At 38.3% G+C, this 20,589-nt stretch overlaps 12 non-coding genes and 51 pseudogenes across 12 annotated transcripts; all 63 read right to left on the bottom strand.

The window, feature by feature from the left end:
- Nucleotides 1-6: 6 nt before the first annotated feature.
- LOC149700434 (5S ribosomal RNA) lies at nucleotides 7-125 on the bottom strand. Its single transcript, XR_016382394.1, has one exon. It is a non-coding gene; the product is annotated as a 5S ribosomal RNA (ribosomal RNA).
- A 121-nt stretch (nucleotides 126-246) lies between these two features.
- LOC149700433 (5S ribosomal RNA) lies at nucleotides 247-349 on the bottom strand (annotated as a pseudogene).
- A 137-nt stretch (nucleotides 350-486) lies between these two features.
- LOC149700432 (5S ribosomal RNA) lies at nucleotides 487-605 on the bottom strand (annotated as a pseudogene).
- A 346-nt stretch (nucleotides 606-951) lies between these two features.
- LOC149700431 (5S ribosomal RNA) lies at nucleotides 952-1,054 on the bottom strand (annotated as a pseudogene).
- A 136-nt stretch (nucleotides 1,055-1,190) lies between these two features.
- LOC149700430 (5S ribosomal RNA) lies at nucleotides 1,191-1,293 on the bottom strand (annotated as a pseudogene).
- Nucleotides 1,294-1,427: 134 nt separating this feature from the next.
- On the bottom strand, nucleotides 1,428-1,546 carry LOC149700429 (5S ribosomal RNA; annotated as a pseudogene).
- Nucleotides 1,547-1,907: 361 nt separating this feature from the next.
- On the bottom strand, nucleotides 1,908-2,026 carry LOC149700428 (5S ribosomal RNA; annotated as a pseudogene).
- Nucleotides 2,027-2,170: 144 nt separating this feature from the next.
- LOC149700427 (5S ribosomal RNA) lies at nucleotides 2,171-2,289 on the bottom strand (annotated as a pseudogene).
- A 138-nt stretch (nucleotides 2,290-2,427) lies between these two features.
- On the bottom strand, nucleotides 2,428-2,546 carry LOC149700426 (5S ribosomal RNA; annotated as a pseudogene).
- Nucleotides 2,547-2,683: 137 nt separating this feature from the next.
- LOC149700425 (5S ribosomal RNA) lies at nucleotides 2,684-2,802 on the bottom strand (annotated as a pseudogene).
- A 363-nt stretch (nucleotides 2,803-3,165) lies between these two features.
- On the bottom strand, nucleotides 3,166-3,284 carry LOC149700424 (5S ribosomal RNA; annotated as a pseudogene).
- A 361-nt stretch (nucleotides 3,285-3,645) lies between these two features.
- On the bottom strand, nucleotides 3,646-3,764 carry LOC149700423 (5S ribosomal RNA). The gene has a single exon (XR_016382393.1). It is a non-coding gene; the product is annotated as a 5S ribosomal RNA (ribosomal RNA).
- A 122-nt stretch (nucleotides 3,765-3,886) lies between these two features.
- On the bottom strand, nucleotides 3,887-3,989 carry LOC149700422 (5S ribosomal RNA; annotated as a pseudogene).
- A 136-nt stretch (nucleotides 3,990-4,125) lies between these two features.
- Nucleotides 4,126-4,244, bottom strand: LOC149700421 (5S ribosomal RNA). Its single transcript, XR_016382303.1, has one exon. It is a non-coding gene; the product is annotated as a 5S ribosomal RNA (ribosomal RNA).
- A 136-nt stretch (nucleotides 4,245-4,380) lies between these two features.
- LOC149700420 (5S ribosomal RNA) lies at nucleotides 4,381-4,499 on the bottom strand (annotated as a pseudogene).
- Nucleotides 4,500-4,635: 136 nt separating this feature from the next.
- On the bottom strand, nucleotides 4,636-4,754 carry LOC149700419 (5S ribosomal RNA; annotated as a pseudogene).
- A 136-nt stretch (nucleotides 4,755-4,890) lies between these two features.
- Nucleotides 4,891-5,009, bottom strand: LOC149700418 (5S ribosomal RNA; annotated as a pseudogene).
- Nucleotides 5,010-5,144: 135 nt separating this feature from the next.
- LOC149700417 (5S ribosomal RNA) lies at nucleotides 5,145-5,263 on the bottom strand (annotated as a pseudogene).
- Nucleotides 5,264-5,398: 135 nt separating this feature from the next.
- LOC149700416 (5S ribosomal RNA) lies at nucleotides 5,399-5,517 on the bottom strand (annotated as a pseudogene).
- Nucleotides 5,518-5,654: 137 nt separating this feature from the next.
- On the bottom strand, nucleotides 5,655-5,773 carry LOC149700415 (5S ribosomal RNA). The gene has a single exon (XR_016382226.1). It is a non-coding gene; the product is annotated as a 5S ribosomal RNA (ribosomal RNA).
- Nucleotides 5,774-5,910: 137 nt separating this feature from the next.
- Nucleotides 5,911-6,029, bottom strand: LOC149700414 (5S ribosomal RNA; annotated as a pseudogene).
- Nucleotides 6,030-6,166: 137 nt separating this feature from the next.
- LOC149700413 (5S ribosomal RNA) lies at nucleotides 6,167-6,285 on the bottom strand. The gene has a single exon (XR_016382225.1). It is a non-coding gene; the product is annotated as a 5S ribosomal RNA (ribosomal RNA).
- Nucleotides 6,286-6,423: 138 nt separating this feature from the next.
- Nucleotides 6,424-6,542, bottom strand: LOC149700412 (5S ribosomal RNA; annotated as a pseudogene).
- A 363-nt stretch (nucleotides 6,543-6,905) lies between these two features.
- Nucleotides 6,906-7,024, bottom strand: LOC149700411 (5S ribosomal RNA; annotated as a pseudogene).
- A 361-nt stretch (nucleotides 7,025-7,385) lies between these two features.
- Nucleotides 7,386-7,504, bottom strand: LOC149700410 (5S ribosomal RNA; annotated as a pseudogene).
- Nucleotides 7,505-7,625: 121 nt separating this feature from the next.
- LOC149700409 (5S ribosomal RNA) lies at nucleotides 7,626-7,728 on the bottom strand (annotated as a pseudogene).
- A 346-nt stretch (nucleotides 7,729-8,074) lies between these two features.
- LOC149700408 (5S ribosomal RNA) lies at nucleotides 8,075-8,177 on the bottom strand (annotated as a pseudogene).
- Nucleotides 8,178-8,314: 137 nt separating this feature from the next.
- Nucleotides 8,315-8,417, bottom strand: LOC149700407 (5S ribosomal RNA; annotated as a pseudogene).
- Nucleotides 8,418-8,551: 134 nt separating this feature from the next.
- LOC149700406 (5S ribosomal RNA) lies at nucleotides 8,552-8,670 on the bottom strand (annotated as a pseudogene).
- A 122-nt stretch (nucleotides 8,671-8,792) lies between these two features.
- LOC149700405 (5S ribosomal RNA) lies at nucleotides 8,793-8,895 on the bottom strand (annotated as a pseudogene).
- A 136-nt stretch (nucleotides 8,896-9,031) lies between these two features.
- LOC149700404 (5S ribosomal RNA) lies at nucleotides 9,032-9,150 on the bottom strand (annotated as a pseudogene).
- Nucleotides 9,151-9,287: 137 nt separating this feature from the next.
- On the bottom strand, nucleotides 9,288-9,406 carry LOC149700403 (5S ribosomal RNA; annotated as a pseudogene).
- Nucleotides 9,407-9,543: 137 nt separating this feature from the next.
- On the bottom strand, nucleotides 9,544-9,662 carry LOC149700402 (5S ribosomal RNA). The gene has a single exon (XR_016382224.1). It is a non-coding gene; the product is annotated as a 5S ribosomal RNA (ribosomal RNA).
- Nucleotides 9,663-9,800: 138 nt separating this feature from the next.
- Nucleotides 9,801-9,919, bottom strand: LOC149700401 (5S ribosomal RNA; annotated as a pseudogene).
- Nucleotides 9,920-10,282: 363 nt separating this feature from the next.
- Nucleotides 10,283-10,401, bottom strand: LOC149700400 (5S ribosomal RNA; annotated as a pseudogene).
- Nucleotides 10,402-10,762: 361 nt separating this feature from the next.
- Nucleotides 10,763-10,881, bottom strand: LOC149700399 (5S ribosomal RNA). Its single transcript, XR_016382392.1, has one exon. It is a non-coding gene; the product is annotated as a 5S ribosomal RNA (ribosomal RNA).
- A 120-nt stretch (nucleotides 10,882-11,001) lies between these two features.
- LOC149700398 (5S ribosomal RNA) lies at nucleotides 11,002-11,104 on the bottom strand (annotated as a pseudogene).
- Nucleotides 11,105-11,241: 137 nt separating this feature from the next.
- On the bottom strand, nucleotides 11,242-11,360 carry LOC149700397 (5S ribosomal RNA; annotated as a pseudogene).
- Nucleotides 11,361-11,481: 121 nt separating this feature from the next.
- On the bottom strand, nucleotides 11,482-11,584 carry LOC149700396 (5S ribosomal RNA; annotated as a pseudogene).
- A 346-nt stretch (nucleotides 11,585-11,930) lies between these two features.
- On the bottom strand, nucleotides 11,931-12,033 carry LOC149700395 (5S ribosomal RNA; annotated as a pseudogene).
- Nucleotides 12,034-12,170: 137 nt separating this feature from the next.
- On the bottom strand, nucleotides 12,171-12,289 carry LOC149700394 (5S ribosomal RNA; annotated as a pseudogene).
- A 134-nt stretch (nucleotides 12,290-12,423) lies between these two features.
- On the bottom strand, nucleotides 12,424-12,542 carry LOC149700393 (5S ribosomal RNA; annotated as a pseudogene).
- A 347-nt stretch (nucleotides 12,543-12,889) lies between these two features.
- Nucleotides 12,890-12,992, bottom strand: LOC149700392 (5S ribosomal RNA; annotated as a pseudogene).
- A 136-nt stretch (nucleotides 12,993-13,128) lies between these two features.
- LOC149700391 (5S ribosomal RNA) lies at nucleotides 13,129-13,231 on the bottom strand (annotated as a pseudogene).
- A 134-nt stretch (nucleotides 13,232-13,365) lies between these two features.
- Nucleotides 13,366-13,484, bottom strand: LOC149700390 (5S ribosomal RNA; annotated as a pseudogene).
- A 363-nt stretch (nucleotides 13,485-13,847) lies between these two features.
- Nucleotides 13,848-13,966, bottom strand: LOC149700389 (5S ribosomal RNA). The gene has a single exon (XR_016382301.1). It is a non-coding gene; the product is annotated as a 5S ribosomal RNA (ribosomal RNA).
- A 135-nt stretch (nucleotides 13,967-14,101) lies between these two features.
- LOC149700388 (5S ribosomal RNA) lies at nucleotides 14,102-14,220 on the bottom strand. Its single transcript, XR_016382123.1, has one exon. It is a non-coding gene; the product is annotated as a 5S ribosomal RNA (ribosomal RNA).
- A 138-nt stretch (nucleotides 14,221-14,358) lies between these two features.
- LOC149700387 (5S ribosomal RNA) lies at nucleotides 14,359-14,477 on the bottom strand (annotated as a pseudogene).
- Nucleotides 14,478-14,614: 137 nt separating this feature from the next.
- On the bottom strand, nucleotides 14,615-14,733 carry LOC149700386 (5S ribosomal RNA). Its single transcript, XR_016382163.1, has one exon. It is a non-coding gene; the product is annotated as a 5S ribosomal RNA (ribosomal RNA).
- Nucleotides 14,734-15,094: 361 nt separating this feature from the next.
- LOC149700385 (5S ribosomal RNA) lies at nucleotides 15,095-15,213 on the bottom strand. The gene has a single exon (XR_016382280.1). It is a non-coding gene; the product is annotated as a 5S ribosomal RNA (ribosomal RNA).
- A 137-nt stretch (nucleotides 15,214-15,350) lies between these two features.
- LOC149700384 (5S ribosomal RNA) lies at nucleotides 15,351-15,469 on the bottom strand (annotated as a pseudogene).
- A 359-nt stretch (nucleotides 15,470-15,828) lies between these two features.
- LOC149700383 (5S ribosomal RNA) lies at nucleotides 15,829-15,947 on the bottom strand (annotated as a pseudogene).
- Nucleotides 15,948-16,083: 136 nt separating this feature from the next.
- Nucleotides 16,084-16,202, bottom strand: LOC149700382 (5S ribosomal RNA; annotated as a pseudogene).
- Nucleotides 16,203-16,819: 617 nt separating this feature from the next.
- On the bottom strand, nucleotides 16,820-16,938 carry LOC149700381 (5S ribosomal RNA; annotated as a pseudogene).
- A 362-nt stretch (nucleotides 16,939-17,300) lies between these two features.
- LOC149700380 (5S ribosomal RNA) lies at nucleotides 17,301-17,419 on the bottom strand (annotated as a pseudogene).
- Nucleotides 17,420-17,552: 133 nt separating this feature from the next.
- LOC149700379 (5S ribosomal RNA) lies at nucleotides 17,553-17,671 on the bottom strand (annotated as a pseudogene).
- A 357-nt stretch (nucleotides 17,672-18,028) lies between these two features.
- On the bottom strand, nucleotides 18,029-18,147 carry LOC149700378 (5S ribosomal RNA; annotated as a pseudogene).
- A 121-nt stretch (nucleotides 18,148-18,268) lies between these two features.
- LOC149700377 (5S ribosomal RNA) lies at nucleotides 18,269-18,387 on the bottom strand. The gene has a single exon (XR_016382279.1). It is a non-coding gene; the product is annotated as a 5S ribosomal RNA (ribosomal RNA).
- Nucleotides 18,388-18,523: 136 nt separating this feature from the next.
- Nucleotides 18,524-18,642, bottom strand: LOC149700376 (5S ribosomal RNA; annotated as a pseudogene).
- Nucleotides 18,643-19,259: 617 nt separating this feature from the next.
- On the bottom strand, nucleotides 19,260-19,378 carry LOC149700375 (5S ribosomal RNA; annotated as a pseudogene).
- Nucleotides 19,379-19,740: 362 nt separating this feature from the next.
- Nucleotides 19,741-19,859, bottom strand: LOC149700374 (5S ribosomal RNA; annotated as a pseudogene).
- A 133-nt stretch (nucleotides 19,860-19,992) lies between these two features.
- LOC149700373 (5S ribosomal RNA) lies at nucleotides 19,993-20,111 on the bottom strand (annotated as a pseudogene).
- A 357-nt stretch (nucleotides 20,112-20,468) lies between these two features.
- Nucleotides 20,469-20,587, bottom strand: LOC149700372 (5S ribosomal RNA; annotated as a pseudogene).
- Between the last annotated feature and the right edge of the window lie 2 nt (nucleotides 20,588-20,589).

Genomic DNA, 20,589 nt, shown 5'->3' with positions numbered 1-20,589 from the left:
TGAAAAAGCCAACGGCACGCAGTGTTCCTAAGTGGTCTCCCTCCCAAGTACTGACTGCGCTCGACGCTGCTTAACTTCGGTGATCGGACGAGAACCGGTGTTTTCAGCGTGATATGGCCGTTGCCGAGAGTGCTATTTAATAATTTGAATTTAATTATCTTTATCTTTATAAAACAATAACAAAAAGAAGATATGTTTGCTTTTTTCACATCTGGTGGAATTTAAAAGAGGAAAAAAAAGTGAAAAAGCCAACGGCACGCAGAGTTTCCAAGTACTGACTGCGCTCGACGCTGCTTAACTTCGGTGATCGGACGAGAACCGGTGTTCTCAGCGTGATATGGCCGTTGCTGAGAGTACTAGTTAATAATTCGAATTTAAATTAAGTGAGACAAATTAACCTTCATCTATTTAAATTAATAACAAAAAGAAAATATGTTTGCTCTTTTCATATCTATTGGAATTTAAAAGAGGAAAAAAAAGTGAAAAAGCCAATGGCACGCAGTGTTCCTAAGTGGTCTCCTTCCCAAATACTGACTGCGCTCGACGCTGCTTAACTTCGGTGATCGGACGAGAACCGGTGTTTTCAGCTTGATATGGCCGTTGCCGAGAGTGCTACTTAATAATTTGAATTTAATTAACCTTCATCTTTATAAAACAATAACAAAATGAAGATATGTTTGGTTTTTTCATATCTGGTGGAATTTAAAAGAGGAAACAAAATGGAAAAAGCCAACGGCACGCAGTGTTCCCAATTACTGACTGCGCTAGACGCTGCTTAAATACGGTGATCGGACGAGAACCGGTGTTTTCAGCGTGATATGGCCGTTGCCGAGAGTGCTAGTTAATAATTCGAATTTAATTAACCTTCATATTTATAAATCAATAACAAAAAGAACATATGTTTGGTTTTTTCATATCTGGTGGAATTTAAAAGAGGAAAAATAAAGGAAAAGCCAATGGCACGCAGTGTTCCCAAGTACTGACTGCGCTCGACGCTGCTTAACTTCGGTGATCGGACGAGAACCGGTGTTTTCAGCGTGATATGGCCGTTGCCGAGAGTGCTAGCTAATAATTCGAATTTAAATTAAGTGAGACAAATTAACCTTCATCTTTTTAAAACAATAACAAAAAGAAAATATATTTGCTTTTTTCATATCTATTGGAATTTAAAAGAGGAAAAAAAGTGAAAAAGCCAACGGCACGCAGTGTTCCCAGGTACTGACTGCGCTCGACGCTGCTTAACTTCGGTGATCGGACGAGAACCGGTGTTTTGAGCGTGATATGGCCGTTGCCGAGAGTGCTAGTTAATAATTCGAATTTAAATTAAGTGAGACAAATTAACCATCTTCTTAAAACAATAAAAAAAAGAAAATATGTTTGCTTTTTTGAAATCTATTGAAATTTAAAAGAGGAATAAAAAGTGAAAAAGCCAACGGAACGCAGTGTTCCTAACTGGTCTCCCACCCAAGTACTGACTGCGCTCGACGCTGCTTAACTTCGGTGATTGGACGAGAACCGGTGTTTTCAGCGTGATATGGTCGTTGCCGAGAGTGCTATTTAATAATTTGAATTTAATTAAACTTCATCTTTATTAAACAATAACAAAAAGAAGATATGTTTGCTTTTTTCATATCTGGTGGAATTTAAAAGAGGAAACAAAAGTGAAAAAGCCAACGGCACGCAGAGTTTCCAAGTTCTGACTGCGCTCGACGCTAATTAACTTCGGTGATCGGACGAGAACCGGTGTTTTCAGCGTGATATGGCCGTTGCCGAGAGTGCTAGTTAATAATTCGAATTTAAATTAAGTGCGACAAATTAACCTTCATCTTTTTAAAACAATAACAAATAGAAAATATGTTTGCTTTTTTCATATCTATTGGAATTTAAAAGAGGAAAAAAAGTGAAAAAGCCAACGGCACACAGTGTTCCTAAGTGGTCTCCCTCCCAAGTACTGACTGCGCTCGACGCTTCTTAACTTCGGTGATCGGACGAGAACCGGTGTTTTCAGCGTGATATGGCCGTTGCGGCGTTGCCGAGAGTGCTAGTTAATAATTCGAATTTAAATTAAGTGCGACAAATTAACCTTCATCTTTTTAAAACAATAACAAATATAAAATATGTTTGCTTTTTTCATATCTATTGGAATTTAAAAGAGGAAAAAAAGTGAAAAAGCCAACGGCACGCAGTGTTCCTAAGTGGTCTCCCTCCCAAGTACTGACTGCGCTCGACGCTTCTTAACTTCGGTGATCGGACGAGAACCGGTGTTTTCAGCGTGATATGGTCGTTGCCGAGAGTGCTAGTTAATAATTCGAATTTAAATTAAGTGCGACAAATTAACCTTCATCTTTTTAAAACAATAACAAATATAAAATATGTTTGCTTTTTTCAAATCTATTGGAATTTAAAAGAGGAAAAAAAAAGTGAAAAAGCCAACGGCACACAGTGTTCCTAAGTGGTCTCCCTCCCAAGTACCGACTGCGCTCGACGCTGCTTAACTTCGGTGATCGGACGAGAACCGGTGTTCTCAGCGTGATATGGCCGTTGCCGAGAGTACCAGTTAATAATTCGAATTTGAATTAAGTGAGACAAATTAACCTTCATCTTTTTAAAACAATAACAAAAAGAAAATATGTTTGCTCTTTTCATATCTATTGGAATTTAAAAGAGGAAAAAAAAGTGAAAAAGCCAACGGCACACAGTGTTCCTAAGTGGTCTCCCTCCCAAAAACTGACAGCGCTCGACGCTGCTTAACTTCGGTGATCGGACGAGAACCGGTGTTTTCAGCGTGATATGGCCGTTGACGAGAGTGCTAGTTAATAATTTGAATTTAATTAACCTTCATCTTTATAAAACAATAACAAAAAGAAGATATATTTGCTTTTTTCATATCTGGTGGAATTTAAAAGAGGAAACAAAAGTGAAAAAGCCAACGGCACACAGTATTCCCAAGTACTGTATGCGTTCGACGCTGCTTAAATTCGGTGATCGGACGAGAACCGGTGTTTTCAGCGTGATATGGCCGTTGCCGAGAGTGCTAGTTAATAATTCGAATTTAAATTAAGTGAGACAAATTAACCTTCATCTTTTTAAAACAATAACAAAAAGAAAATATGTTTGCTCTTTTCGTATCTATTGGAATTTAAAAGAGGAAAAAAAAAGTGAAAAAGCCAACGGCACACAGTGTTCCTAAGTGGTCTCCCTCCCAAAAACTGACAGCGCTCGACGCTGCTTAAATACGGCGATCGGACGAGAACCGGTGTTTTCAGCGTGATATGGCCGTTGCCGAGAGTGCTAGTTAATAATTCGAATTTAATTAACCTTCATATTTATAAAATAATAGCAAAAAGAACATATGTTTGGTTTTTTCATATCTGGTGGAATTTAAAAGAGGAAACAAAAAGGAAAAAGCCAACGGCTTGCAGTGTCCCCAGGTACTGACTGCGCTCGACGCTGCTTAACTTCGGTGATCGGACGAGAACCGGTGTTTTCAGCGTGATATGGCCGTTGCCAAGAGTGCTAGTTAATAATTCGAATTTAAATTAAGTGAGACAAATTAACCTTCATCTTTTTAAAACAATAACATAAAGAAAATATGTTTGCTTTTTTCATATCTATTGGAATTTAAAAGAGGAAAAAAAGTGAAAAAGCCAACGGCACGCAGTGTTCCTAAGTGGTCTCCCTCCCAAGTACTGACTGCGCTCGACGCTGCTTAACTTCGGTGATCGGACGAGAACCGGTGTTTTCAGCGTGATATGGCCGTTGCCGAGAGTGCTATTTAATAATTTGAATTTAATTAACCTTTATCTTTATAAAACAATAACAAAAAGAAGATATGTTTGCTTTTTTCACATCTGGTGGAATTTAAAAGAGGAAAAAAAAGTGAAAAAGCCAACGGCACGCAGAGTTTCCAAGTACTGACTGCGCTCGACGCTGCTTAACTTCGGTGATCGGACGAGAACCGGTGTTCTCAGCGTGATATGGCCGTTGCCGAGAGTGCTAGTTAATAATTCGAATTTAAATTAAGTGCGACAAATTAACCTTCATCTTTTTAAAACAATAACAAATATAAAATATGTTTGCTTTTTTCATATCTATTGGAATTTAAAAGAGGAAAAAAAGTGAAAAAGCCAACGGCACGCAGTGTTCCTAAGTGGTCTCCCTCCCAAGTACTGACTGCGCTCGACGCTTCTTAACTTCGGTGATCGGACGAGAACCGGTGTTTTCAGCGTGATATGGCCGTTGCCGAGAGTGCTAGTTAATAATTCGAATTTAAATTAAGTGCGACAAATTAACCTTCATCTTTTTAAAACAATAACAAATAGAAAATATGTTTGCTTTTTTCATATCTATTGGAATTTAAAAGAGGAAAAAAAGTGAAAAAGCCAACGGCACGCAGTGTTCCTAAGTGGTCTCCATCCCAAGTATTGACTGCGCTCGACGCTGCTTAACTTCGGTGATCGGACGAGAACCGGTGTATTCAGCGTGACATGGCCGTTGCCGAGAGTGCTAGTTAATAATTCGAATTTAAATTAAGTGAGACAAATTAACCTTCATCATTTTAAAACAATAAAATAAAGAAAATATATTTGCTTTTTTCATATCTATTGGAATTTAAAAGAGGAAAAAAAGTGAAAAAGCCAACGGCACACAGTGTTCCTAAGTGGTCTCCCTCCCAAGTACTGACTGCGCTCGACGCTTCTTAACTTCGGTGATCGGACGAGAACCGGTGTTTTCAGCGTGATATGGCCGTTGCCGAGAGTGCTAGTTAATAATTCGAATTTAAATTAAGTGCCACAAATTAACCTTCATCTTTTTAAAACAATAACAAATATAAAATATGTTTGCTTTTTTCATATCTATTGGAATTTAAAAGAGGAAAAAAAGTGAAAAAGCCAACGGCACGCAGTGTTCCTAAGTGGTCTCCGTCCCAAGTACTGACTGCGCTCGACGCTTCTTAACTTCGGTGATCGGACGAGAACCTGTGTTTTCAGCGTGATATGGTCGTTGCCGAGAGTGCTAGTTAATAATTCGAATTTAAATTAAGTGCGACAAATTAACCTTCATCTTTTTAAAACAATAACAAATATAAAATATGTTTGCTTTTTTCAAATCTTTTGGAATTTAAAAGAGGAAAAAAGTGAAAAAGCCAACGGCACGCAGTGTTCCTAAGTGGTCTCCCTCCCAAGTACTGACTGCGCTCGACGATGATTAACTTCGGTGATCGGACGAGAACCGGTGTTCTCAGCGTGATATGGCCGTTGCCGAGAGCACTAGTTAATAATTCGAATTTAAATTAAGTGAGACAAATTAACCTTCATCTTTTTAAAACAATAACAAAAAGAAAATATGTTTGCTTTTTTCAAATCTTTTGGAATTTAAAAGAGGAAAAAAGTGAAAAAGCCAACGGCACGCAGTGTTCCTAAGTGGTCTCCCTCCCAAGTACTGACTGCGCTCGACGATGATTAACTTCGGTGATCGGACGAGAACCGGTGTTCTCAGCGTGATATGGCCGTTGCCGAGAGCACTAGTTAATAATTCGAATTTAAATTAAGTGAGACAAATTAACCTTCATCTTTTTAAAACAATAACAAAAAGAAAATATGTTTGCTCTTTTCATATCTATTGGAATTTAAAAGAGGAAAAAAAAGTGAAAAAGCCAACGGCACACAGTGTTCCTAAGTGGTCTCCCTCCCAAGTACTGACTGCGCTCGACGCTGCTTAACTTCGGTGATCGGACGAGAACCGGTGTTCTCAGCGTGATATGGCCGTTGCCGAGAGTACTAGTTAATAATTCGAATTTGAATTAAGTGAGACAAATTAACCTTCATCTTTTTAAAACAATAACAAAAAGAAAATATGTTTGCTCTTTTCATATCTATTGGAATTTAAAAGAGGAAAAAAAAGTGAAAAAGCCAACGGCACACAGTGTTCCTAAGTGGTCTCCCTCCCAAAAACTGACAGCGCTCGACGCTGCTTAAATACGGCGATCGGACGAGAACCGGTGTTCTCAGCGTGATATGGCCGTTGCCGAGAGCACTAGTTAATAATTCGAATTAAAATTAAGTGAGACAAATTAACCTTCATCTTTTTAAAACAATAACAAAAAGAAAATATGTTTGCTCTTTTCATATCTATTGGAATTTAAAAGAGGAAAAAAAAGTGAAAAAGCCAACGGCACACAGTGTTCCTAAGTGGTCTCCCTCCCAAGTACTGACTGCGCTCGACGCTGCTTAACTTCGGTGATCGGACGAGAACCGGTGTTCTCAGCGTGATATGGCCGTTGCCGAGAGTACTAGTTAATAATTCGAATTTGAATTAAGTGAGACAAATTAACCTTCATCTTTTTAAAACAATAACAAAAAGAAAATATGTTTGCTCTTTTCATATCTATTGGAATTTAAAAGAGGAAAAAAAAAGTGAAAAAGCCAACGGCACACAGTGTTCCTAAGTGGTCTCCCTCCCAAAAACTGACAGCGCTCGACGCTGCTTAACTTCGGTGATCGGACGAGAACCGGTGTTTTCAGCGTGATATGGCCGTTGACGAGAGTGCTAGTTAATAATTTGAATTTAATTAACCTTCATCTTTATAAAACAATAACAAAAAAAAAAAATATTTGCTTTTTTCATATCTGGTGGAATTTAAAAGAGGAAACAAAAGTGAAAAAGCCAACGGCACGCAGTATTCCCAAGTACTGTATGCGTTCGACGCTGCTTAAATTCGGTGATCGGACGAGAACCGGTGTTTTCAGCGTGATATGGCCGTTGCCGAGAGTGCTAGTTAATAATTCGAATATAAATTAAGTGAGACAAATTAACCTTCATCTTTTTAAAACAATAACAAAAAGAAAATATGTTTGCTCTTTTCATATCTATTGGAATTTAAAAGAGGAAAAAAAAAGTGAAAAAGCCAACGGCACACAGTGTTCCTAAGTGGTCTCCCTCCCAAAAACTGACAGCGCTCGACGCTGCTTAAATACGGCGATCGGACGAGAACCGGTGTTTTCAGCGTGATATGGCCGTTGCCGAGAGTGCTAGTTAATAATTCGAATTTAATTTACCTTCATATTTATAGAATAATAGCAAAAAGAACATATGTTTGGTTTTTTCATATCTGGTGGAATTTAAAAGAGGAAACAAAAAGGAAAAAGCCAACGGCTTGCAGTGTCCCCAGGTACTGACTGCGCTCGACGCTGCTTAACTTCGGTGATCGGACGAGAACCGGTGTTTTCAGCGTGATATGGCCGTTGCCAAGAGTGCTAGTTAATAATTCGAATTTAAATTAAGTGAGACAAATTAACCTTCATCTTTTTAAAACAATAACATAAAGAAAATATGTTTGCTTTTTTCATATCTATTGGAATTTAAAAGAGGAAAAAAAGTGAAAAAGCCAACGGCACGCAGTGTTCCTAAGTGGTCTCCCTCCCAAGTACTGACTGCGCTCGACGCTTTTTAACTTCGGTGATTGGACGAGAACCGGTGTTTTCAGCGTGATATGGCCGTTGCCGAGAGTGCTATTTAATAATTTGAATTTAATTACCCTCATCTTTATAAAACAATAACAAAAAGAAGATATGTTTGCTTTTTTCATATCTGGTGGAATTTAAAAGAGGAAACAAAAGTGAAAAAGCCAACGGCACGCAGAGTTTCCAAATACTGACTGCGCTCGACCCTGCTTAACTTCGGTGATCGGACGAGAACCGGTGTTTTCAGCTTGATATGGCCGTTGCCGAGAGTGCTACTTAATAATTTGAATTTAATTAACCTTCATCTTTATAAAACAATAACAAAATGAAGATATGTTTGGTTTTTTCATATCTGGTGGAATTTAAAAGAGGAAACAAAATGGAAAAAGCCAACGGCACGCAGTGTTCCCAATTACTGACTGCGCTAGACGCTGCTTAAATACGGTGATCGGACGAGAACCGGTGTTTTCAGCGTGATATGGCCTTTGCCGAGAGTGCTAGTTAATAATTCGAATTTAATTAACCTTCATATTTATAAATCAATAACAAAAAGAACATATGTTTGGTTTTTTCATATCTGGTGGAATTTAAAAGAGCAAAAATAAAGGAAAAGCCAATGGCACGCAGTGTTCCCAAGTACTGACTGCGCTCGACGCTGCTTAACTTCGGTGATCGGACGAGAACCGGTGTTTTCAGCGTGATATGGCCGTTGCCGAGAGTGCTAGCTAATAATTCGAATTTAAATTAAGTGAGACAAATTAACCTTCATCTTTTTAAAACAATAACAAAAAGAAAATATATTTGCTTTTTTCATATCTATTGGAATTTAAAAGAGGAAAAAAAAGTGAAAAAGCCAACGGCACGCAGTGTTCCCAGGTACTGACTGCGCTCGACGCTGCTTAACTTCGGTGATCGGACGAGAACCGGTGTTTTCAGCGTGATATGGCCGTTGCCGAGAGTGCTAGTTAATAATTCGAATTTAAATTAAGTGAGACAAATTAACCATCTTCTTAAAACAATAAAAAAAAGAAAATATGTTTGCTTTTTTGAAATCTATTGAAATTTAAAAGAGGAATAAAAAGTGAAAAAGCCAACGGAACGCAGTGTTCCTAACTGGTCTCCCACCCAAGTACTGACTGCGCTCGACGCTGCTTAACTTCGGTGATTGGACGAGAACTGGTGTTTTCAGCGTGATATGGTCGTTGCCGAGAGTGCTATTTAATAATTTGAATTTAATTAACCTTCATCTTTATTAAACAATAACAAAAAGAAGATATTTTTGCTTTTTTCATATCTGGTGGAATTTAAAAGAGGAAACAAAAGTGAAAAAGCCAACGGCACGCAGAGTTTCCAAGTTCTGACTGCGCTCGACGCTGCTTAACTTCGGTGATCGGACGAGAACCGGTGTTTTCAGCGTGATATGGCCGTTGCCGAGAGTGCTAGTTAATAATTCGAATTTAAATTAAGTGCGACAAATTAACCTTCATCTTTTTAAAACAATAACAAATAGAAAATATGTTTGCTTTTTTCATATCTATTGGAATTTAAAAGAGGAAAAAAAGTGAAAAAGCCAACGGCACGCAGAGTTCCTAAGTGGTCTCCATCCCAAGTATTGACTGCGCTCGACGCTGCTTAACTTCGGTGATCGGACGAGAACCGGTGTTCTCAGCGTGATATGGCCGTTGCCGAGAGTACTAGTTAATAATTCGAATTTGAATTAAGTGAGACAAATTAACCTTCATCTTTTTAAAACAATAACAAAAAGAAAATATGTTTGCTCTTTTCATATCTATTGGAATTTAAAAGAGGAAAAAAAAGTGAAAAAGCCAACGGCACACAGTGTTCCTAAGTGGTCTCCCTCCCAAAAACTGACAGCGCTCGACGCTGCTTAAATACGGCGATCGGACGAGAACCGGTGTTCTCAGCGTGATATGGCCGTTGCCGAGAGCACTAGTTAATAATTCGAATTAAAATTAAGTGAGACAAATTAACCTTCATCTTTTTAAAACAATAACAAAAAGAAAATATGTTTGCTCTTTTCATATCTATTGGAATTTAAAAGAGGAAAAAAAAGTGAAAAAGCCAACGGCACACAGTGTTCCTAAGTGGTCTCCCTCCCAAGTACTGACTGCGCTCGACGCTGCTTAACTTCGGTGATCGGACGAGAACCGGTGTTCTCAGCGTGATATGGCCGTTGCCGAGAGTACTAGTTAATAATTCGAATTTGAATTAAGTGAGACAAATTAACCTTCATCTTTTTAAAACAATAACAAAAAGAAAATATGTTTGCTCTTTTCATATCTATTGGAATTTAAAAGAGGAAAAAAAAAGTGAAAAAGCCAACGGCACACAGTGTTCCTAAGTGGTCTCCCTCCCAAAAACTGACAGCGCTCGACGCTGCTTAACTTCGGTGATCGGACGAGAACCGGTGTTTTCAGCGTGATATGGCCGTTGACGAGAGTGCTAGTTAATAATTTGAATTTAATTAACCTTCATCTTTATAAAACAATAACAAAAAAAAAAAATATTTTCTTTTTTCATATCTGGTGGAATTTAAAAGAGGAAACAAAAGTGAAAAAGCCAACGGCACGCAGTATTCCCAAGTACTGTATGCGTTCGACGCTGCTTAAATTCGGTGATCGGACGAGAACCGGTGTTTTCAGCGTGATATGGCCGTTGCCGAGAGTGCTAGTTAATAATTCGAATATAAATTAAGTGAGACAAATTAACCTTCATCTTTTTAAAACAATAACAAAAAGAAAATATGTTTGCTCTTTTCATATCTATTGGAATTTAAAAGAGGAAAAAAAAAGTGAAAAAGCCAACGGCACACAGTGTTCCTAAGTGGTCTCCCTCCCAAAAACTGACAGCGCTCGACGCTGCTTAAATACGGCGATCGGACGAGAACCGGTGTTTTCAGCGTGATATGGCCGTTGCCGAGAGTGCTAGTTAATAATTCGAATTTAATTTACCTTCATATTTATAGAATAATAGCAAAAAGAACATATGTTTGGTTTTTTCATATCTGGTGGAATTTAAAAGAGGAAACAAAAAGGAAAAAGCCAACGGCTTGCAGTGTCCCCAGGTACTGACTGCGCTCGACGCTGCTTAACTTCGGTGATCGGACGAGAACCGGTGTTTTCAGCGTGATATGGCCGTTGCCAAGAGTGCTAGTTAATAATTCGAATTTAAATTAAGTGAGACAAATTAACCTTCATCTTTTTAAAACAATAACATAAAGAAAATATGTTTGCTTTTTTCATATCTATTGGAATTTAAAAGAGGAAAAAAAGTGAAAAAGCCAACGGCACGCAGTGTTCCTAAGTGGTCTCCCTCCCAAGTACTGACTGCGCTCGACGCTGCTTAACTTCGGTGATCGGACGAGAACCGGTGTTTTCAGCGTGATATGGCCGTTGCCGAGAGTGCTATTTAATAATTTGAATTTAATTAACCTTCATCTTTATAAAACAATAACAAAAAGAAGATATGTTTGCTTTTTTCACATCTGGTGGAATTTAAAAGAGGAAAAAAGTGAAAAAGCCAACGGCACGCAGAGTTTCCAAGTACTGACTGCGCTCGACGCTGCTTAACTTCGGTGATCGGACGAGAACCGGTGTTCTCAGCGTGATATGGCCGTTGCTGAGAGTACTAGTTAATAATTCGAATTTAAATTAAGTGAGACAAATTAACCTTCATCTTTTTAAATTAATAACAAAAAGAAAATATGTTTGCTCTTTTCATATCTATTGGAATTTAAAAGAGGAAAAAAAAGTGAAAAAGCCAACGGCACGCAGTGTTCCTAAGTGGTCTCCCTCCCAAGTACTGACTGCGCTCGACGCTTTTTAACTTCGGTGATTGGACGAGAACCGGTGTTTTCAGCGTGATATGGCCGTTGCCGAGAGTGCTATTTAATAATTTGAATTTAATTACCCTCATCTTTATAAAACAATAACAAAAAGAAGATATGTTTGCTTTTTTCATATCTGGTGGAATTTAAAAGAGGAAACAAAAGTGAAAAAGCCAACGGCACGCAGAGTTTCCAAATACTGACTGCGCTCGACCCTGCTTAACTTCGGTGATCGGACGAGAACCGGTGTTTTCAGCTTGATATGGCCGTTGCCGAGAGTGCTACTTAATAATTTGAATTTAATTAACCTTCATCTTTATAAAACAATAACAAAATGAAGATATGTTTGGTTTTTTCATATCTGGTGGAATTTAAAAGAGGAAACAAAATGGAAAAAGCCAACGGCACGCAGTGTTCCCAATTACTGACTGCGCTAGACGCTGCTTAAATACGGTGATCGGACGAGAACCGGTGTTTTCAGCGTGATATGGCCTTTGCCGAGAGTGCTAGTTAATAATTCGAATTTAATTAACCTTCATATTTATAAATCAATAACAAAAAGAACATATGTTTGGTTTTTTCATATCTGGTGGAATTTAAAAGAGCAAAAATAAAGGAAAAGCCAATGGCACGCAGTGTTCCCAAGTACTGACTGCGCTCGACGCTGCTTAACTTCGGTGATCGGACGAGAACCGGTGTTTTCAGCGTGATATGGCCGTTGCCGAGAGTGCTAGCTAATAATTCGAATTTAAATTAAGTGAGACAAATTAACCTTCATCTTTTTAAAACAATAACAAAAAGAAAATATATTTGCTTTTTTCATATCTATTGGAATTTAAAAGAGGAAAAAAAAGTGAAAAAGCCAACGGCACGCAGTGTTCCTAAGTGGTCTCCCTCCCAAGTACTGACTGCGCTCGACGCTGCTTAACTTCGGTGATCAAACGATAACCGGTGTTCTCAGCGTGATATGGCCGTTGCCGAGAGTGCTATTTAATAATTCGAATTTAAATTAAGTGAGACAAATTAACCATCTTTATAAAACAATAACAAAAAGAAAATATGTTTGCTCTTTTCATATCTATTGGAATTTAAAAGAGGAAAAAAAAGTGAAAAAGCCAACGGCACGCAGTGTTCCTAAGTGGTCTCCCTCCCACGTACTGACTGCGCTCGACGCTGCTTAACTTCGGTGATCGGACGAGAACCGCTGTTTTCAGCTTGATATGGCCGTTGCCGAGAGTGCTACTTAATAATTTGAATTTAATTAACCTTCATCTTTATAAAACAATAACAAAATGAAAATATGTTTGGTTTTTTCATATCTGGTGGAATTTAAAAGAGGAAAGAAAATGGTAAAAGCCAACGGCACGCAGTGTTCCCAATTACTGACTGCGCTAGACGCTGCTTAAATACGGCGATCGGACGAGAACCGGTGTTTTCAGCGTGATATGGCCGTTGCCGAGAGTGCTAAATAATAATTCGAATTTAATTAACCTTCATATTTATAAAATAATAGCAAAAAGAACATATGTTTGGTTTTTTCATATCTGGTGGAATTTAAAAGAGGAAACAAAAAGGAAAAAGCCAACGGCACGCAGTGTTCCCAGGTACTGACTGCGCTCGACGCTGCTTAACTTCGGTGATCGGACGAGAACCGGTGTTTTCAGCGTGATATGGCCGTTGCCAAGAGTGCTAGTTAATAATTCGAATTTAAATTAAGTGAGACAAATTAACCTTCATCTTTTTAAAACAATAACATAAAGAAAATATGTTTGCTTTTTTCATATCTATTGGAATTTAAAAGAGGAAAAAAAGTGAAAAAGCCAACGGCACGCAGTGTTCCCAGGTACTGACTGCGCTCGACGCTGCTTAACTTCGGTGATCGGACGAGAACCGGTGTTTTCAGCGTGATATGGCCGTTGCCGAGAGTGCTAGTTAATAATTCGAATTTAAATTAAGTGAGACAAATTAACCATCTTCTTAAAACAATAAAAAAAAGAAAATATGTTTGCTTTTTTGAAATCTATTGAAATTTAAAAGAGGAATAAAAAGTGAAAAAGCCAACGGAACGCAGTGTTCCTAACTGGTCTCCCACCCAAGTACTGACTGCGCTCGACGCTGCTTAACTTCGGTGATTGGACGAGAACTGGTGTTTTCAGCGTGATATGGTCGTTGCCGAGAGTGCTATTTAATAATTTGAATTTAATTAACCTTCATCTTTATTAAACAATAACAAAAAGAAGATATTTTTGCTTTTTTCATATCTGGTGGAATTTAAAAGAGGAAACAAAAGTGAAAAAGCCAACGGCACGCAGAGTTTCCAAGTTCTGACTGCGCTCGACGCTGCTTTACTTCGGTGATCGGACGAGAACCGGTGTTCTCAGCGTGATATGGCCGTTGCCGAGAGCACTAGTTAATAATTCGAATTTAAATTAAGTGAGACAAATTAACCTTCATCTTTTTAAAACAATAACAAAAAGAAAATATGTTTGCTCTTTTCATATCTATTGGAATTTAAAAGAGGAAAAAAAAAGTGAAAAAGCCAACGGCACGCAGTGTTCCTAAGTGGTCTCCCTCCCAAGTACTGACTGCGCTCGACGCTTCTTAACTTCGGTGATCGGACGAGAACCGGTGTTTTCAGCGTGATATGGCCGTTGCCGAGAGTGCTAGTTAATAAATCGAATTTAAATTAAGTGCGACAAATTAACCTTCATCTTTTTAAAACAATAACAAATATAAAATATGTTTGCTTTTTTCAAATCTTTTGGAATTTAAAAGAGGAAAAAAGTGAAAAAGCCAACGGCACGCAGTGTTCCTAAGTGGTCTCCCTCCCAAGTACTGACTGCGCTCGACGCTGCTTAACTTCGGTGATCGGACGAGAACCGGTGTTCTCAGCGTGATATGGCCGTTGCCGAGAGCACTAGTTAATAATTCGAATTTAAATTAAGTGAGACAAATTAACCTTCATCTTTTTAAAACAATAACAAAAAGAAAATATGTTTGCTCTTTTCATATCTATTGGAATTTAAAAGAGGAAAAAAAAAGTGAAAAAGCCAACGGCACACAGTGTTCCTAAGTGGTCTCCCTCCCAAGTACTGACTGCGCTCGACGCTGCTTATCTTCGGTGATCGGACGAGAACCGGTGTTCTCAGCGTGATATGGCCGTTGCCGAGAGTACTAGTTAATAATTCGAATTTGAATTAAGTGAGACAAATTAACCTTCATCTTTTTAAAACAATAACAAAAAGAAAATATGTTTGCTCTTTTCATATCTATTGGAATTTAAAAGAGGAAAAAAAAGTGAAAAAGCCAACGGCACACAGTGTTCCTAAGTGGTCTCCCTCCCAAGTACTGACTGCGCTCGACGCTGCTTAACTTCGGTGATCGGACGAGAACCGGTGTTTTCAGCGTGATATGGCCGTTGACGAGAGTGCTAGTTAATAATTTGAATTTAATTAACCTTCATCTTTATAAAACAATAACAAAAAGAAGATATATTTGCTTTTTTCATATCTGGTGGAATTTAAAAGAGGAAACAAAAGTGAAAAAGCCAACGGCACGCAGTATTCCCAAGTACTGTATGCGTTCGACGCTGCTTAAATTCGGTGATCGGACGAGAACCGGTGTTTTCAGCGTGATATGGCCGTTGCCGAGAGTGCTAATTAATAATTCGAATTTAAATTAAGTGAAACAAATTAACCTTCATCTTTTTAAAACAATATCAAAAAGAAAATATGTTTGCTTTTTTCATATCTATTGGAATTTAAAAGAGGAAAAAAAATGAAAAAGCCAACGGCACGCAGTGTTCCTAAGTGGTCTCCCTCCCAAGTACTGACTGCGCTCGACGCTGCTTATCTTCGGTGATCGGACGAGAACCGGTGTTCTCAGCGTGATATGGCCGTTGCCGAGAGTACTAGTTAATAATTCGAATTTGAATTAAGTGAGACAAATTAACCTTCATCTTTTTAAAACAATAACAAAAAGAAAATATGTTTGTTCTTTTCATATCTATTGGAATTTAAAAGAGGAAAAAAAAGTGAAAAAGCCAACGGCACACAGTGTTCCTAAGTGGTCTCCCTCCCAAAAACTGACAGCGCTCGACGCTGCTTAACTTCGGTGATCGGACGAGAACCGGTGTTTTCAGCGTGATATGGCCGTTGACGAGAGTGCTAGTTAATAATTTGAATTTAATTAACCTTCATCTTTTTAAAACAATAACAAATATAAAATATGTTTGCTTTTTTCATATCTATTGGAATTTAAAAGAGGAAAAAAAGTGAAAAAGCCAACGGCACGCAGTATTCCCAAATACTGACTGCGCTCGACGCTGCTTAACTTCGGTGATCGGACGAGAACCGGTGTTCTCCGCGTGAAATGGCCGTTGCCAAGAGTGCTAGTTAATAATTCGAATTTAATTTAAGTGAGACAAATTAACCATCTTTTTAAAACAATAACAAAAAGAAAATATCTTTGCTTTTTTCATATCTATTGGAATTTAAAAGACCAAAAAAAAAGTGAAAAAGCTAACGGCACGCAGTGTTCTTAAGTGGTCTCCCTCTCAAGTACTGACTGCGCTCGACGCTGCTGAACTTCGGTGATCGGACGAGAAACGGTGTATTCAGCGTGATATGGCCGTTGCCGAGAGTGCTAGTTAATAATTCGAATTTAAATTAAGTGAGACAAATTAACCTTCATCTTTTTAAAACAATATCAAAAAGAAAATATGTTTGCTTTTTTCATATCTATTGGAATTTAAAAGAGGAAAAAAAGTGAAAAAGCCAACGGCACGCAGTGTTCCTAAGTGGTCTCCCTCCCAAGTACTGACTGCGCTCGACGCTGCTTAACTTCGATGATCGGACGAGAACCGGTGTTCTAAGCGTGATATGGCCCTTGCCGAGAGTACTAGTTAATAATTCGAATTTAAATTAAGTGAGACAAATTAACCTTCATCTTTTTAAAACAATAACAAAAAGAAAATATGTTTGCTCTTTTCATATCTATTGGAATTTAAAAGAGGAAAAAAAAGTGAAAAAGCCAAGGGCACACAGTGTTCCTAAGTGGTCTCCCTCCCAAAAACTGACAGCGCTCGATGCTGCTTAACTTCGGTGACCGGACGAGAAACGGTGTTTTCAGCGTGATATGGCAGTTGACGAGAGTGCTAGTTAATAATTTGAATTTAATTAACCTTCATCTTTATAAAACAATAACAAAAAGAAGATATATTTGCTTTTTTCATATCTGGTGGAATTTAAAAGAGGAAACAAAAGTGAAAAAGCCAACGGCACGCAGTATTCCCAAGTACTGTATGCGTTCGACGCTGCTTAAATTCGGTGATCGGACGAGAACCGGTGTTTTCAGCGTGATATGGCCGTTGCCGAGAGTGCTAGTTAATAATTCGAATTTAAATTAAGTGAGACAAATTAACCTTCATCTTTTTAAAACAATATCAAAAAGAAAATATATTTCCTTTTTTCATATCTATTGGAATTTAAAAGAGGAAAAAAAATGAAAAAGCCAACGGCACGCAGTGTTCCTAAGTGGTCTCCCTCCCAAGTACTGACTGCGCTCGACGCTGCTTAACTTCGGTGATCGGACGAGAACCGGTGTTTTCAGGGTGATACGGCCGTTGCCGAGAGTGCTAGTTAATAATTTGAATTTAATTAACCTTCATCTTTTTAAAACATTAACAAAAAGAAGATATGTTTGCTTTTTTCATATCTGGTGGAATTTAAAAGAGGAAATAAAAGTGAAAAAGCCAACTTCACGCAGTGTTTCTAAGTACTGACTGCGCTCGACGCTGCTTAACTTCGGTGATCGGACTAGAACCGGTGTTTTCAGCGTGATATGGCCGTTGCCGAGAGTGCTAGTTAATAATTCGAATTTAAATTAAGTGAGACAAATTAACCTTCATCTTTTTAAAACAATAACCAAAAGAAAATATGTTTGCTTTTTTCGTATCTATTGGAATTTAAAAGAGGAAAAAAAAATGAGAAAGCCAACGGCACGCAGTGTTTCTAAGTGGTCTCCCTCCCAAATACTGACTGCGCTCGACGCTGCTTAACTTCGGTGATCGGACGAGAACCGGTGTTCTCGGCGTGAAATGGCCGTTGCCGAGAGTGCTAGTTAATAATTCGAATTTAATATAAGTGAGACAAATTAACCATCTTTATAAAACAATAACAAAAAGAAAATATCTTTGCTTTTTTCATATCTATTGGAATTTAAAAGACAAAAAAAAGTGAAAAAGCTAACGGCACGCAGTGTTCCTAAGTGGTCTCCTTCCCAAGTACTGACTGCGCTCGACGCTGCTGAACTTCAGTGATCGGACGAGAAACGGTGTATTCAGCGTGATATGGCCGTTGCCGAGAGTGCTAGTTAATAATTTTAATTTAATTAACCTTCATCTTTATAAAACAATAACAAAAAGAAGATATGTTTGGTTTTTTCATATCTGGTGGAATTTAAAAGATGAAACAAAAAGGAAAAATCCAACGGCACGCAGTGTTCCCAAGTACTGACTGCGCTCGACGCTGCTTAACTTCGGTGATCGGACGAGAACCGTTGTCTTCAGCGTGATTTGGCCGTTGTCGAGAGTGCTAGTTAATAATTCGAATTTAATATAAGTGAGACAAATTAACCATCTTTTTAAAACAACAACAAAAAGAAAATATCTTTGCTTTTTTCATATCTATTGGAATTTAAAAGACAAAAAAAGTGAAAAAGTTAACGGCACGCAGTGTTCCTAAGTGGTCTCCCTCCCAAGTACTGACTGCGCTCGACGCTGCTGAACTTCGGTGATCGGACGAGAACCGGTGTATTCAGCGTGATATGGCCGTTGCCGAGAGTGCTAGTTAATAATTTGAATTTAATCAACCTTCATCTTTTTAAAACAATATCAAAAAGAAAATATGTTTGCTTTTTTCATATCTATTGGAATTTAAAAGAGGAAAAAAAATGAAAAAGCCAACGGCACGCAGTGTTCCTAAGTGGTCTCCCTCCCAAGTACTGACTGCGCTCGACGCTGCTTATCTTCGGTGATCGGACGAGAACCGGTGTTCTCAGCGTGATATGGCCGTTGCCGAGAGTACTAGTTAATAATTCGAATTTGAATTAAGTGAGACAAATTAACCTTCATCTTTTTAAAACAATAACAAAAAGAAAATATGTTTGCTCTTTTCATATCTATTGGAATTTAAAAGAGGAAAAAAAGTGAAAAAGCCAACGGCACGCAGTGTTCCTAAGTGGTCTCCCTCCCAAGTACTGACTGCGCTCGACGCTGCTTAACTTCGATGATCGGACGAGAACCGGTGTTCTAAGCGTGATATGGCCCTTGCCGAGAGTACTAGTTAATAATTCGAATTTAAATTAAGTGAGACAAATTAACCTTCATCTTTTTAAAACAATAACAAAAAGAAAATATGTTTGCTCTTTTCATATCTATTGGAATTTAAAAGAGGAAAAAAAAGTGAAAAAGCCAAGGGCACACAGTGTTCCTAAGTGGTCTCCCTCCCAAAAACTGACAGCGCTCGATGCTGCTTAACTTCGGTGACCGGACGAGAAACGGTGTTTTCAGCGTGATATGGCAGTTGACGAGAGTGCTAGTTAATAATTTGAATTTAATTAACCTTCATCTTTATAAAACAATAACAAAAAGAAGATATATTTGCTTTTTTCATATCTGGTGGAATTTAAAAGAGGAAACAAAAGTGAAAAAGCCAACGGCACGCAGTATTCCCAAGTACTGTATGCGTTCGACGCTGCTTAAATTCGGTGATCGGACGAGAACCGGTGTTTTCAGCGTGATATGGCCGTTGCCGAGAGTGCTAGTTAATAATTCGAATTTAAATTAAGTGAGACAAATTAACCTTCATCTTTTTAAAACAATATCAAAAAGAAAATATATTTCCTTTTTTCATATCTATTGGAATTTAAAAGAGGAAAAAAAATGAAAAAGCCAACGGCACGCAGTGTTCCTAAGTGGTCTCCCTCCCAAGTACTGACTGCGCTCGACGCTGCTTAACTTCGGTGATCGGACGAGAACCGGTGTTTTCAGGGTGATACGGCCGTTGCCGAGAGTGCTAGTTAATAATTTGAATTTAATTAACCTTCATCTTTTTAAAACATTAACAAAAAGAAGATATGTTTGCTTTTTTCATATCTGGTGGAATTTAAAAGAGGAAATAAAAGTGAAAAAGCCAACTTCACGCAGTGTTTCTAAGTACTGACTGCGCTCGACGCTGCTTAACTTCGGTGATCGGACTAGAACCGGTGTTTTCAGCGTGATATGGCCGTTGCCGAGAGTGCTAGTTAATAATTCGAATTTAAATTAAGTGAGACAAATTAACCTTCATCTTTTTAAAACAATAACCAAAAGAAAATATGTTTGCTTTTTTCGTATCTATTGGAATTTAAAAGAGGAAAAAAAAATGAGAAAGCCAACGGCACGCAGTGTTTCTAAGTGGTCTCCCTCCCAAATACTGACTGCGCTCGACGCTGCTTAACTTCGGTGATCGGACGAGAACCGGTGTTCTCGGCGTGAAATGGCCGTTGCCGAGAGTGCTAGTTAATAATTCGAATTTAATATAAGTGAGACAAATTAACCATCTTTATAAAACAATAACAAAAAGAAAATATCTTTGCTTTTTTCATATCTATTGGAATTTAAAAGACAAAAAAAAGTGAAAAAGCTAACGGCACGCAGTGTTCCTAAGTGGTCTCCTTCCCAAGTACTGACTGCGCTCGACGCTGCTGAACTTCAGTGATCGGACGAGAAACGGTGTATTCAGCGTGATATGGCCGTTGCCGAGAGTGCTAGTTAATAATTTTAATTTAATTAACCTTCATCTTTATAAAACAATAACAAAAAGAAGATATGTTTGGTTTTTTCATATCTGGTGGAATTTAAAAGATGAAACAAAAAGGAAAAATCCAACGGCACGCAGTGTTCCCAAGTACTGACTGCGCTCGACGCTGCTTAACTTCGGTGATCGGACGAGAACCGTTGTCTTCAGCGTGATTTGGCCGTTGTCGAGAGTGCTAGTTAATAATTCGAATTTAATATAAGTGAGACAAATTAACCATCTTTTTAAAACAACAACAAAAAGAAAATATCTTTGCTTTTTTCATATCTATTGGAATTTAAAAGACAAAAAAAGTGAAAAAGTTAACGGCACGCAGTGTTCCTAAGTGGTCTCCCTCCCAAGTACTGACTGCGCTCGACGCTGCTGAACTTCGGTGATCGGACGAGAACCGGTGTATTCAGCGTGATATGGCCGTTGCCGA

This window comes from Phalangium opilio, unplaced genomic scaffold (assembly GCF_054372755.1).
Source record: "Phalangium opilio isolate 3A_F unplaced genomic scaffold, DU_Popi_V2 ptg000019l_1, whole genome shotgun sequence".
NCBI classification, from domain to species: Eukaryota; Metazoa; Arthropoda; class Arachnida; order Opiliones; family Phalangiidae; genus Phalangium; species Phalangium opilio.
The sequence above is the reverse complement of the archived record's forward strand: the minus strand, read 5'-3'. Positions and strand labels throughout refer to the sequence as shown.